The 12,576-nt window shown below is 51.4% G+C and overlaps 1 protein-coding gene across 4 annotated transcripts in view; it reads right to left on the bottom strand.

The window, feature by feature from the left end:
• GOLGA3 (golgin A3) overlaps positions 1–5,549 on the bottom strand; it is a 42,183-nt gene extending 36,634 nt beyond the window's left edge. For 2 of the 4 annotated variants that reach the window (XM_042910106.1, XM_042910109.1), the window contains exon 1: positions 5,257–5,549. The gene's annotated coding sequence lies outside the window, so the exon portion shown is untranslated. Of the gene's footprint in view, positions 1–4,265; positions 4,805–5,256 lie in introns of those variants that run through there. The other 2 variants (XM_042910107.1, XM_042910108.1) reach the window with 2 other exon arrangements.
• Positions 5,550–12,576: the final 7,027 nt, after the last annotated feature.

Here is a 12,576-nt window from a genome sequence, read left to right as displayed (position 1 = left end):
CAGTGACTTCTGCCCTGGACCCGTGGGCCCGAGCACTCACGGGGCAAGCTCCCCTCCCAGGCCTGGCATGGTGGCGGAGTTCACGGAATGTGGCAACCCTAGGCTGTGTCAGGGGAAGCACAGAGACATGAGGACGTGGAATCGGGGTCCAGAGAAGGCATCTCGGGGCAGGTGATCAGTTTCGTCCTTCATTTCTGTCAGGATTAGCTTTTAGCTCAACCTGCTAGGCTAAGTTCAAGGGGGCAAAACTTTGCCCCAGGTTTGGCAACTGGTTACCATTTTTGAAGTGTACTGAGGATATTCATAACCTGTTCCTTGTCAGCAGGGAAGGTGTGAGCCACTATCCATTCTGCAGAGATGCTGGCATTTACTCCCTACATGGTAAGTTTCACGTCATCCTACATACTGTTCTGAGTCTCACAAGTTTCAGGACAAAAAGTGACGTGACTTCCCTCTCCAGCTTCCAAATCCCACACAGACATCTCAGACAAGAGCCTGAGCAGTGGCCCACACATGGAGGGGCTGGTGTTGACTCGACAGCAGAAGGCAGGTGTGCCTCTCTTGCCACAGTCCTCTCCTGCCGTCCCCCAGGAAGAGGCACCCACTCACTGGTGGTCGACACAGCCTGGCACACCCAGGCGTCGAGTGACTAGTGACGGCAGCATCCCCCGTGTAAACCCACGAGTGTCTGGCTAGCAGCTCTAAGAACGACACGTTCCACTCTGCCGTCTGGCACCTACAGGCCAAAGATGCTATGGCTGAGTAATCGCGCGGTAAGAAGATGAAAAGGTCAGTCTAGCGCCACGCGTAGAACCAGCACGAGGGTTGTACTAGAAAGGACCACTGATAGAATGCGTACCAACCAGCTAACTGAAAAGCGCTGGCTGCCAGTGTGGCTCCGTGGCTCGTTTGTGCACATATTTGAAGACTGAACCAAATTCCGGATCACAGAAATGAAGGGAGCTACTGAGGCTGGCCGATGATCCTGTCTGCAATGAGTTCTCAATGCTGTTTTTGTCTCTGCAGTAATCAGTACCCTCTTTCACCCTCAAAGACCTCCCAGGGCAGGGGGATAGACACACGAGCTCTTGGAGGCTCCACACCTGTCCCTGCACATCCTACAGGCCCCTCCAAAAATCACTGTTCCACAGGGTCCTGGCTCCATGGCAAATACTGTCCACCAGGCCTTCCCCTGGCTACTGCAGACAGCTGATCCTTAGGTAAGACGCCCACGAAGCAAGGCGAGGCACGTCAGCAAAAGGCCAGCCAGGCCGTCCCCTTCATCACAGGCTCGCCGCTGCAAGAATGGGTACCAACACATACAGTGGAACGTGGGATCAGAGGTCACTGCGCAGGGCACGCTGTATGTGCTGGCCCTCTTCGCAAGTTCCTTAACAGAAGAAAACGTTTGCATTTTGCTCTGCAATGTCTTTGCCCCCGCCCCGTGGTGCCTGCAAGGGCAACAATGACAGGTGAGTGCTGCTCAGGCAGAAGCTGGCCCCTCTGCCGTGGGGGCCCCGTCCCCTTGACCACCAGGCAAATCCCCAAGGGCCCTTCCACATCCACCATTACACATTGCTCCGAAGTCCTGCGGGGCCTCAGGTAAAGTGCCTGGCCCACTCCCTTCTGCCACCAAGACACCCCGTGTGCAAGCTCACTGCAGAAGGGCGTGTGTGCATCTCCTCCACGCAGCAAGAGCCCCGGAAGCAGAAACGACCGCTCCCAGTCGGCCCTTCCCCCTCGAACATCCCCCACTCCGAGTGACGCTCGACACGGGCTAGTAACTTCAATCTTTGGCGCTGCCAAGTTCCACCCCTTAGCAACCAAGCTAGTGGTTCCAGAACAATACAGTGTTTGCATCCTGAGCATCAACACTGCCTCTTCAAATACAGAACAACTCTGACTATTCCAACTGAAACCCCTCGGACGCTACCGTTCCAGTGAGACAAAGAATGCCCCTGGGAGAGCAGCAGGTAGTGGCCACACCCCAGATAAGCAATGTCCCCTGGGTGAGAACCCAAGCAGGCAGCTAGCCGGACTTCCCTCATCTGCTGGACACACAACACGGCCCGGCAGAGCAGGGAAGGCACAGGGGCAGCCCAGCAGCTGCTGAGGAGAATGGCCCGAGGCCGTGACGATGCCGGACCCGGGCAAGAGGAGGTCTGCTGAGATGCTCGTTCCACTGATGAAGCAAACGCGGAGACGAACGCGCCAGGCTGTCTGAGCCCAGTGCCATCACGTACTCCACTCACTTAACGCCCTTTATGTGAACTTCTTGCTAAACAAAAACCCTGCTGAGTCCCAAGAGGTCCTACGCCGCTCCAGAGGTGGACGACGCAGCCCTCCACAGCATGAGACCCTGGGACTGTGACACGTTCTGGCAACTCATAAACATGGCTCCCATGCACACGCAGCTCCTCCTGGAGCCGGACAGCACAACTCACTGAAGGCCCAGAGCAGCCTCCGCTGAAGTGACATCTCCCTGTAGGTAATAAGCTGGCATCTGTGTCTGTCCTCAGGCTCCAGTATACTTTACTTAGCAGGACTCAGTCGGTCAGGGTCTCACTGCCTCAGTGCTCACAAAAACAGGGCAGAGAGAAGGGTCAGACTTCTAGGGGCACATCCCAAGGAAGCGGTTATTAGGAACATGAATTCCAATTCGTGATTTTTTTTTTAAGTAGGCTTCATGCCCAGTGTGGAGCCCAACATGGGGATCAAACGCATGACCTCAGGGTCAAGACCTAAGCTGAGATCAGCAGTCGGATGCTACTTCAGCTCAGGTCATTATCTCAAGGGTGGTGACCTCGAGCTCCATGTCAGGCTCTGTGCCGACAGCTCAGAGCCTGGAGTCTGCTTTGGATTCTGTGTCTCCCTCTCTCTCTGCCCCTTCCCTGCTCGCTCTCTGTCTCCCTCTCAAAAATAAACAAACATTAAAATATATATATAGGGGGGCGCCTGGGTGGCTCAGTTGGTTAAGCGTCTGACTTAGGCTCAGCTCTAATCTCACGGTTTGTTGAGTTTGAGCCTCGCATCGGGCTCTGTGCTGACAGCTCAGAGCCTGGAGCCTGCTTCGGATTCTGTCTCCTTCTCTCTCTGCTCCTCCCCCGCTCAAGCTCTGTCTCTCTCTCTCTCTCTCTCTCCTTCAAAAAATAAATAAAAAAGCATTAAAAAATAAACATTAAAATTTTTTTTTCACATACATACATACATACACATACATTTTACGAGCTGGATGCTTAACCGACTGAGCCACCCAGGTGCCCCCCAATTCGTGATTTAAAAAAAATTTTTTTAATATCAGTTTTATCACATTACCATTTTTGACTACCTGCATTCTGCTGTGTTTCCTGGAGGGAAGAGACAGTTATCACAACTTCACAAAATGCTCATAACTCTAAATGCACGCCATCTGCATCAAAGGACTTCATGCCAAGAAAATCGTCTCAGGTACTTCTAGGACTTCAACTTCCCACGATTGCCATATACACGCGAACAACTCCGTCTACCCCACCTTGTTTGTTTCTACTGGCAATTGGAAACAAACAGCAAGGCCAAACATAAAACAGGATTTCCTTAAGAAGACAGCATCTAGTTGAGGCCACGCTAGTAACCACAAGTACACAAGTAAACAGGGACTGACACACAAAGTGAAAAGCCGGCAGGCCTCTGTCCCTGTACAGCAATGCCACGTAAAGCGTAGGCTCCCGCATCAGTCCTGACTCCTCCACCCCCGGCAGTAAGGTCATGGGCATGTTTCATAACCACTCTTAGCCAGTTTCCTCATCAGGAACATGATGAGAAACAGAATACAAAGTTTTGCCAGGATTAAATGCAACAAGGCACAGGGTCTGTCCCACGCCCTCAATAAATGGTAGCTGTTATGTGTTCTTTTCCCTTCAGTTGTTGCTCGTCAAAATTGATAGTAAAGTCGCTTAGAAGATATTCTCACACTTAGCAGAATGCACACTGCTAGAGGCAACTGGCGAAAAAGAAAAAGAAAAAGAAAAAGAAAAAGAAAAAGAAAAAGAAAAAGAAAAGAAAAGAAAAAAAAGCTACTTTTGAATCTGAGTAATGTCAGATGAGTTTTCTTTTCTTTTCTTGCCATTCGAGGTATGTTAACTGAAAGCTACTTCTCCAGGAAAGGGTTATGCTGGCAATAGTAAAGGAACAATTAAAAAAAAAAATCAAACGCATGAGTCGCCTGTACATGCTTCACTAGGTCTCAGTAGTTTTCAATCACACTGTCAAGAACCCAAACCTCTTACCATGAACTAGGAAGCCGCGTACCATCCGGCTCCTCCCTACACTGCATCCTCGACCCCGCCACTTTCCTCCTCTTTCCTTACGCCCTTGACACACTACTTCTTTACCAAAGTCACTCGTCGTCCCTCAGCGTCATCACACTGCTGCTCACTCTGCCTGAAACACTCTCATCCCACAGTTTTCCCTGACTGGCTGCTGGTCAGAGGCCTTGGCCCAAAAGTCACCACTCCCCACGGGCCTTCCCACAGACCCACGCCAAGCAGCACCCCGTACTACTTCTTCACTTACTGTCCCCGTCGCCCCACTAGAATGTGAGTTCAGGGAGGGCAGGGATCCCGCACAACTCCACCCACGTGTCCCAGAACCTACAATCAACAGTGCCTGTCACACGACTCACACTCAGCAACTATCTGTTGGATGAGGCCGAGCTGTTCACCTGCTCCACACTAGTGACCGTGCCTGGCCCGGCTCCTCTAGGAAATCTCACTGCAAGGGTGAAGCCCCTCTAGGCACCCAGAAGCTAAATGGAATCGAGGCGGAAGGAGAGGCAAGCAGCTACGCGGACTCTAAACCCCACTCCGCACGAATGTCCCGACCCCGTGTCACGTCTGTCATCCTGGCAGAACTGCAAAAGGCCACAGGCTGACACTCCGGTGCAGCTGCTGGGCAGCTGTGGGTAGCTCCACTAGATCTCGCCCCGTTACGCGCAGACAGCGCTTCCGAACGGCTTGCTGTGCGCCCATCTCCGAAGCCAGTACCGCTAACAGCCGCACAGGCCGGCTTCCAGGCCCCGAGGCTACCAACGGTGAGTTGCAGGACCAACGCGGGGCGGAGCCGCTCCAGGTGGAGCCGCGGTCACCCTCCGCGGCCGCCCGGGCCCCGTCACCCCTCGCCCGCCGCCTGGCCTCCGCCCGACCGTGCCGCGGCCCCCCGGCGCTCCTGCGCCCTTCCCGGGCCGGGCTCCCGGGCCGGGCGCCTCCCCGCGACCCTCACCCGGCGCTGCGGAAGCCTAGGCGGCCGCCAGCCGGGCTGCTCCGACGGAGACGTGGCCGCGCGAGGGGCGGGGCGCGGCGCAGCGACGGGCTAGGACCCTCCGGAAACAGCCTGTGCCCGCCGCCTCCGTTCCGGAAGACACACCGTCCCGTACTTGCCAACAGCTGCCCTCGGGCCCGGCTGCCCCGACCGCAGCGTCGGACTCGAGCCCACTCACAACCGACGCGAGGCAGGTTTCAGAAAGTGAGTTTGGGGCTGTCTCCCTTGTGGAAACACACGTTCGGGATTTGCAAGACAACCTCCGACCGGAAGCTAGACAAACGAACTTCCGACGGAAGTGGCGTGGCCAAGACTCCGGTCCCCGCCCTGTCCCGCCCAATCTGTCAGGCTGCGGGCGTGGTCACCCTCACCCCGCCCCGGCCCCGCTGGGGGCGTGGCTAGGAGGCCCAAGGGGGGCAAAGGGCCCAGCCGCCAGGTGGGGTGGGCGCTGAGGCTGCTCTCCGCAGAGCCCACGAAGGGCGAACCCCCACCTCCCACGCGCAAGTACTTATTTGTCTTTCAGGTGCCAATGCAAGTGACTCCTGCTTTGGAGCCATAGCAATGTCTTACCCGTTCAAAACAAACATCGTTGGTGTATAAATGAAGGTTTTCTCCTATTCATTCATTCATTCATTCATTCATTCATTCATTCATTTTGCCTCTGGGAAAATTGTTTCAGCACCGTTTATTGAAAAAAAAAAAACCCAAAACTTTGTTTCAGCATCGTTTATTGAAGAAAAAAAAATCTCTCTCGTCCATTAACTTGCTTTTGCAGGGATGCCTGGGTGGCTCAGTCCGTTAAGTGTCAGGCTTCAGCTCAGGTCATGATCTCATGGTTCATGGGTTTTGAGCCCTGCATCCAGTTCTGTGGGACAGCTTAGAGCCTGGAGCCTGTTTCAGATTCTGTGTCTCCCTCTCTCTCTGCCCCTCCACTGCTTGCACTCTCTCTCTCAAAAATAAATATTTTTTTTAAAACTTGCTTTTGCACACTTGTCAAAAATCAATTAGCTGCTTTTGTGGGTGTTTCTGGGTTCTCTGCTCTTTTCCGTTGATCTCTGTTGATCCCTCTGCCTACATGACGGTCTCCACCACTAGTCTTACAGCAAGCCCTGATACTGGGTAGGGGAATCCTCCTGATTTGCTCTTTTTCATGGTTGTTCTAGGTATTTGGGAAATCATACCCTTCCACATAAATTTTAGTATAAACTTGTCTATGTCTATAAAAATCCATCTTGGGATTTTGATAGGAAATGCATTGAAATTATAGATCAATTAGGGGAGAATTGACATCTTTGCTATGTTTCTTCTTTAAGTAGGCTTCACACCCAATGTGGGGCTTGAAATCACAACCTTGAGATTAAGAGTCACACGCTCTACCCACTGAGCCAGCCAGGTTCCCCAGCTGTGGAACTATGTTGAGGCTTTCAATCCATGAACATGGTATATCTCTATGTTTTTTTAGGTCTTTTCTGATATCTTCCATCAACATTTTGTAATTTTCAGCATACAGCTCCTGTATGTATTTTGTTAAATTTATGCCGAAGTGCTTAATTTTCTTTGTAGTAATTGTAAATGGTATTGCTTTAAAGTTTAGTTTCCACATGCACATTGTTAGTGTATAGAATGTGATTAAATTCTGTGTGTGTTGATCTTGTATCCTGAGAACTTGCTGAACTCACTTTTTAGTTCTAGGAGGGTTTTTTTTTTTTTCTATAAATTCCTCGGAATCTTCTACATAGACCATCATGTCATCTGCAAATGCAAAATTTAACTCAAAATGATCATGGACTTACATGCAGAAATGTGTGAAACTATAAAACTTTTATAAGAAAACAGAAGAAAAACTTAAGGACTAAGGGCTTGGTGAAGAGTTCTTAGACATGATACCATAAAAGCACAATCCACAAAAGAACAAAAAGAATAAATTGAATTTCACCCAAATTAAAAACATTTGTTTTGAGAAAAATCCCACTAAAAGGATGAAAAAACAAACTACAGATAATTAAAAATATTTGCAAACCATGTATTTGATAAAGGACTGGTACCTAGAATATATTAGAATTCCCAAAACTTAAAAAAAAAAAAATGCAGTTAGAAGGTAGGCCAATATATGAAGCAGCATTTCACCAACAAGGATATATAGATGGTAAATAAACTTGTGAAAGATGTTCAACATCACTAGCCATTATAAAATGCAAATTAACACCGCCTCAAGACTACACACATCTATCAAAGCGGCTAAAACAAATAGTAGCAGTACCAAATGCTGGCAATGATGTGGAGAAACTACACGCTATACACCATACACTATAATTGCTGGTGGGACTATAAAATGGTACAGACACTCTGTAATACAGTTTGGCAATTTTCCTTATAACTTAATTGTGTGACCCAGCAACTGCACTCCTGGATATTTAGCTCAGACAAAGGAAACTTAAGTCCACACAAAAACCTGGACACTATTGTTCACCACAGTTTTATTTGTAATCAAAGTTCAAACTGGAAACAACCAAAATTCAACCAATCCTACAATGGATAAATGGTTAAATTGTGGTGCATCCAATCATGGGGCCTCTTCCTCAATAAAAAAGGACTACTGACTGATACATTGCGACCACTTAGATGAATCACCAAGGCATCATGCTGAGTGGAAAAAATCTCAAAAGAAGTATACTTTATTACATGCTTTCGCATCCATAACATTTGTGAAATGATAATGACTATAGAGCTGGAAAGCAGATTAGTGGTTGCCAAGGAATGGTGGGGGTGGGGGTGGCTAAAGCGAGGCAGGGGAGAGGTCTTTGTGGTGAGAGGTCTTTGTGGTGAGAGCAGTTCTGCATCCTGAGGCGTACAAACTTTGGGCTAACATGTTTCCTGGTTTTGAGATTATACTACAGCTATGCAAGGTGCAGCCAATGGGGGAAACTGGAGAAACAAATCAGCAAGTAACATGTAACGACACGAAATGTAAATACAAATGAGCCTATATATAGCTGGCATATCTGTGCAGGGGAAAAAAATGCTAATCTAAGTAAAAAATTTTAAGTTTTATTAAGGTACTATTTACTTACAATATAATTTACCCATTTTATGTATACAATTCAATTTTTAAGTTTACAGTTACATTTACTAAATTTTATTTTATTTTAATGTTTATTTATTTTTGAGAGAGAGAGAGAGAGCGCACAAGCAGGGGAGGAGCAGAGAGAGAGGGAGACACAGAATCTGAAACAGGCCCCAGGCTCCGAGCTGTCAGCACAGAGCCCGATGCGGGGCTCGAACTCACAAACCATGGGATCGTGACCTGAGCCAAAGCTGGACGCTCAACCGACTGAGCCACCCCGGCGCCCCTATTAAATTTTAAATAAAATTGAATTTACTGCAATGCAGTTATAAAACATTTCCATAACCCCCAAAGGATCCCTCTAGTCCATATACATGCAGTCCCTCCCCCCCAATCCTCCTTTCCCTGACAACAACTAACCACTTTCTGTCTCTATGGATTGGCCTATTCTGAGCATTTGATATAAAAAGAATCGCACGATATGTGACTTTTTGTGACTGCCTTCTCTTTTACTTAGCATAAGGTTTTGAGGTTCATTCATGTTTCAGCATGCATCAGAGCTTTGCTCCTTTTTACGGATGAATACTATTGGACTGTCTGGGTATACCGTATTTTGTCATCCAGCCGCCGATGGATACAGTCTAGTGCCTGAGTGTGCTGGTCAATGTTCTAAGCGTAGGGGTTAGCTGGGGAGGAGAGACAGGATCCCTGCTCCAGCCCAGCTTTGTTTGTGTGGGGAGGACCAGCCCTTCAGAGCACAATTCCTGTGAAGGAAACGGTGTGTGTCAGTGGGAGGGGCTGCCATTTAATCACGTCATTCATTCATTCGTTCGTTCATTCACTTAATAAGTGGCCTACTGTATTCCAAGCGCTATTCTAGACACTGTACACAATCCCCGCTCTCACGGGCACTTACGTCCTATCAGAGAACCGGACAACAGAAATACAAGACAGGAAGTGAGGAGTTCGGAAAAGGGCAAGGTGAAGGGACAGTGTGGAGGCATGCTATTTCTAGATGGATGGTTTAGGAAGGCCCCCAGATGAGTTTGGGCAAACACATGAATGAAGTAAGGAGACACGCAGGTCACCGTGGGAAGTATTTCGGGCGAGGGAACAGCAAGGAGAGCCGCATGTTCCAAGGTTTCTTTGAGGAAGTCATAGTTGAGCTGAACTTGCATGACAAGGAGGCAGGCGTGGAAGGGTCTGGAGAAGAGCTTTCCCCGGAGAGGAATCGGCGCATCCAGAGTGGGAGGGGGTCTGTGTCGGGGCTGAGGGAGCAAGCTGCATAGGGTCTGCCAGAGAAGTGGGAAGACACTGGTGGGTTTCAAGCTCACCGTCTTCAGAAGAAGACAAACACATAAGAAAAAATGAGAAGTGCACACACAAGGCTTAACAGAGAGACAGTAAGGAGCGTGCCCCGTGCCTCAGGGAAGAGGCCCAGTAAAGTGATGTCTTTGTCTTTGACCGTGCACTCAACCACCAGTCTACCAGGCAGCCGGCAACCATCAGATGCTTGCCCACGTCACATGTTTTGGCCAAGTATACAACGGTGAAAAAGACGGGAAGATCCCTGCCCTGGACTCTCGGAGGGGGAGACAGACAGTAAGCAAACGTTTACTTTTCGGTAATGCAGGGACCAGGAAGGACACCCAGCAGGCTAATACCAGAACGGCCGGCCAGAGGGCTGCGTGCGGTGGGGTGTCCAGGGAGCACCCTCTGAGAAGTGCATCTGAACTGAGGGATGGGAAGAGGTCACCGTCTGCGCTCTGCAGCCAGGGTCCCTCTTAGAGGGTCTGGGTATAGGAAGGCCCTGTAGGTGGGGTGGGCAGAAGGGGAGATTTTCTGGGGGTGGGGCGGGGCCACCCAGTGCCAGGCCTTCCTGGGCCACGAGATTGTTATTCTTTGCTGTGTAACAAGCCACCCCAAAACATAGTGGCTTTAAACAACTATATTAGTTCTCACAGTTATACTGGTTGGGTGCAGCGGTGTGCTGGTGTTCTAACAAAAATGACATGACCTTGATTTGTAGCATTTACCAGTTTCCACGGTGTGAATCCTCTCCCAACAGGGCAAATTTCCAGCTACCAATGTGAGGTCCACAAACGGGCAGGCGGGCAGGGATGTGCACCATTGCAGAGAACCTACGCCATGCAGATACACCGACGCAAACACCCACAAGAGACACGATGGTCAGGCAGAGGAAATCCACTGGGAAGGGGGGAGTCCTGAGCGCTCATTACCTTTGTTTCTAACAGATCTTATGAATTCCAAACCTGTATGATTTTTAAATGGCTGTGTTTAGGTTACTAGCTCACGACATTGCTGAGGCCAGAACGATTATCTCCTGGGAGCTGGCGAGGCAGCTCTTCTGTAGGTCACTGAGGCTCGTGGTGTGGCTGGCCGCCCTTCAGAATGGAGTCCCCCTCATGCTCCTCTCAATAGCTGGGACAGGGGCTGACAGCAGGAAGGGAATGCACATGGCTTAGCTGTGCTGTGCTTTTGCTAACGCCCTGTGAGGACAGAGCGACACAGGCCCGACTGGGCTAGACTCTAGTGCATCAGGGACCTTGGAATTAATTCTGTAGGGAGCCGCGAATATCAGCACAAGTGTGCCTGGGCTCCTCCATGTACCTCCCCCCCCCCCCCCCCAACAAGCTGGCATCTCCAGGGGGAGTAACTGAGACCCACCCAGCCCGATTCCCATTAGGGACAGGCTTGGGCAGGCTGAGGTCTGGCCTGCTGGGTCTAAGCCCCAGAGCTGCTGTCCAGCATCCAGTCCTTCCTGGTGACAAGCCTCGATGCTCCCCTTCTCTTGCCTGAGGCCACCCCACCTGCCTATGGAGTGCTGACTGCCAGGTGGGCGAGAGGCGCTGGTCTGGCCCACAGTGATTAGGTCAGGGGTGGGTTTCCATTTGAACCAGCGGGGAAGTTCACCCGCTTCTGCTTGCTGGAGGCTGAGGTCTGAGCTGCTGCCGTAAACAGAGGGAGACGAGGGTTCCCGCGTGGCGTGGTTTCCTGCATCCAGCCACACTTGAAGCCAGATCTATGCTGGGCTTTCTAAATCCGGTCAGCCCCCAATTCATTTTCTCCCTCCAGCCTGGAGGCTGGCTTCCTGCTGCTGGTGTTCCTCACGGCCGTCTGGGTTCAGAGCTGGGCTTCTCGGGGCCTCCTCTCTGCGGGCTGCATGCCAACCTTCTCCACCTCCTCTTTGGTTTGGTCGCTTCCCGGGGTGCAATCTGCCAACATCCCTCTGCTGCTCTCACATCTGGGCCCGTGACTCTGACCCCGTCAGCTCTGCTGGGTTCTTGGCTGCACCCAGTAAGGCCTCCACAGGACCAACTCCTCCCCTCACAACTCGGACCCGCAGGCCAGGACAGGCTGCCCCTTGGAGGGTGCACCACAGATGGGGATATGGGCAGAGCTGGCCCCTCTTCTGACCGGGGGCACCAGGGCACCAGAGGGACGCAAGTCTGGGGATGGGCTGAGTGAGGCTGTGAGAGGAGGAGGGGGCAGCCAGCAGAGACCCAGCTGGGCCTGCTCCAGGCCGGGGCCAGAGTACCTGGAGACAAGCACATGGGAGTCCCCAGCTGGCCACTCACCCCAAGCAGACTGTGCCAGGACACCCGCAGCCGGGCTCCGGCCCAACTGTGAGCCTGCTGTTGGGCGGGTGGGAAGGTGTGGACGAACAAGAGTCATAAAGACATCATAAATACACAGCCACCCGGGTCTGGAAAACATCCCATAGAGTAACTGCCCTGGTCCCAACCCGCCCCTCCCCCGACAAGTCAGAGCAGGCCAGCTCTGTGCCGACCTCCTGTACTCGCTAGGAAGGAGGAGCCCAAGCTCCGGCAGAGCCAGCCCTGCACTGTGGACCCAGCAGCCCAATGTGACAGGTCCCCTCCCCTTCACAAGGAGCCACTATAGACCAAGTGAAGTCACAGCCTCTGCTTAAACCTAGGCTTACAGAGCTGCAATATCCCTAAGGAGCCACATCTTTGTTCTAACTTTGCAGGAGAGAAGGGAGTGATGAGACGTCGCCCTCTGATGTGGAGGGCAGGCCGCGGTCCCGTGCAGGCTGGGCCCAGGACTTAGACACGAAGCCACAGCTTCAACGTGTGACCAGAGGGTGTCACTTGGGGCTGGTGGATCCAAGAGATCCTATGCCTCTCCCCTTTTCCCAAGTACTCAGACCTGGGCCCCGACCCCGGGCCCCCAGG

Source organism: Panthera leo, chromosome D3 (assembly GCF_018350215.1).
Source record: "Panthera leo isolate Ple1 chromosome D3, P.leo_Ple1_pat1.1, whole genome shotgun sequence".
Lineage (NCBI taxonomy): Eukaryota > Metazoa > Chordata > Mammalia > Carnivora > Felidae > Panthera > Panthera leo.
Note: the sequence above shows the minus strand (reverse complement) of the source record. Positions and strands in the feature narration are given on the sequence as shown.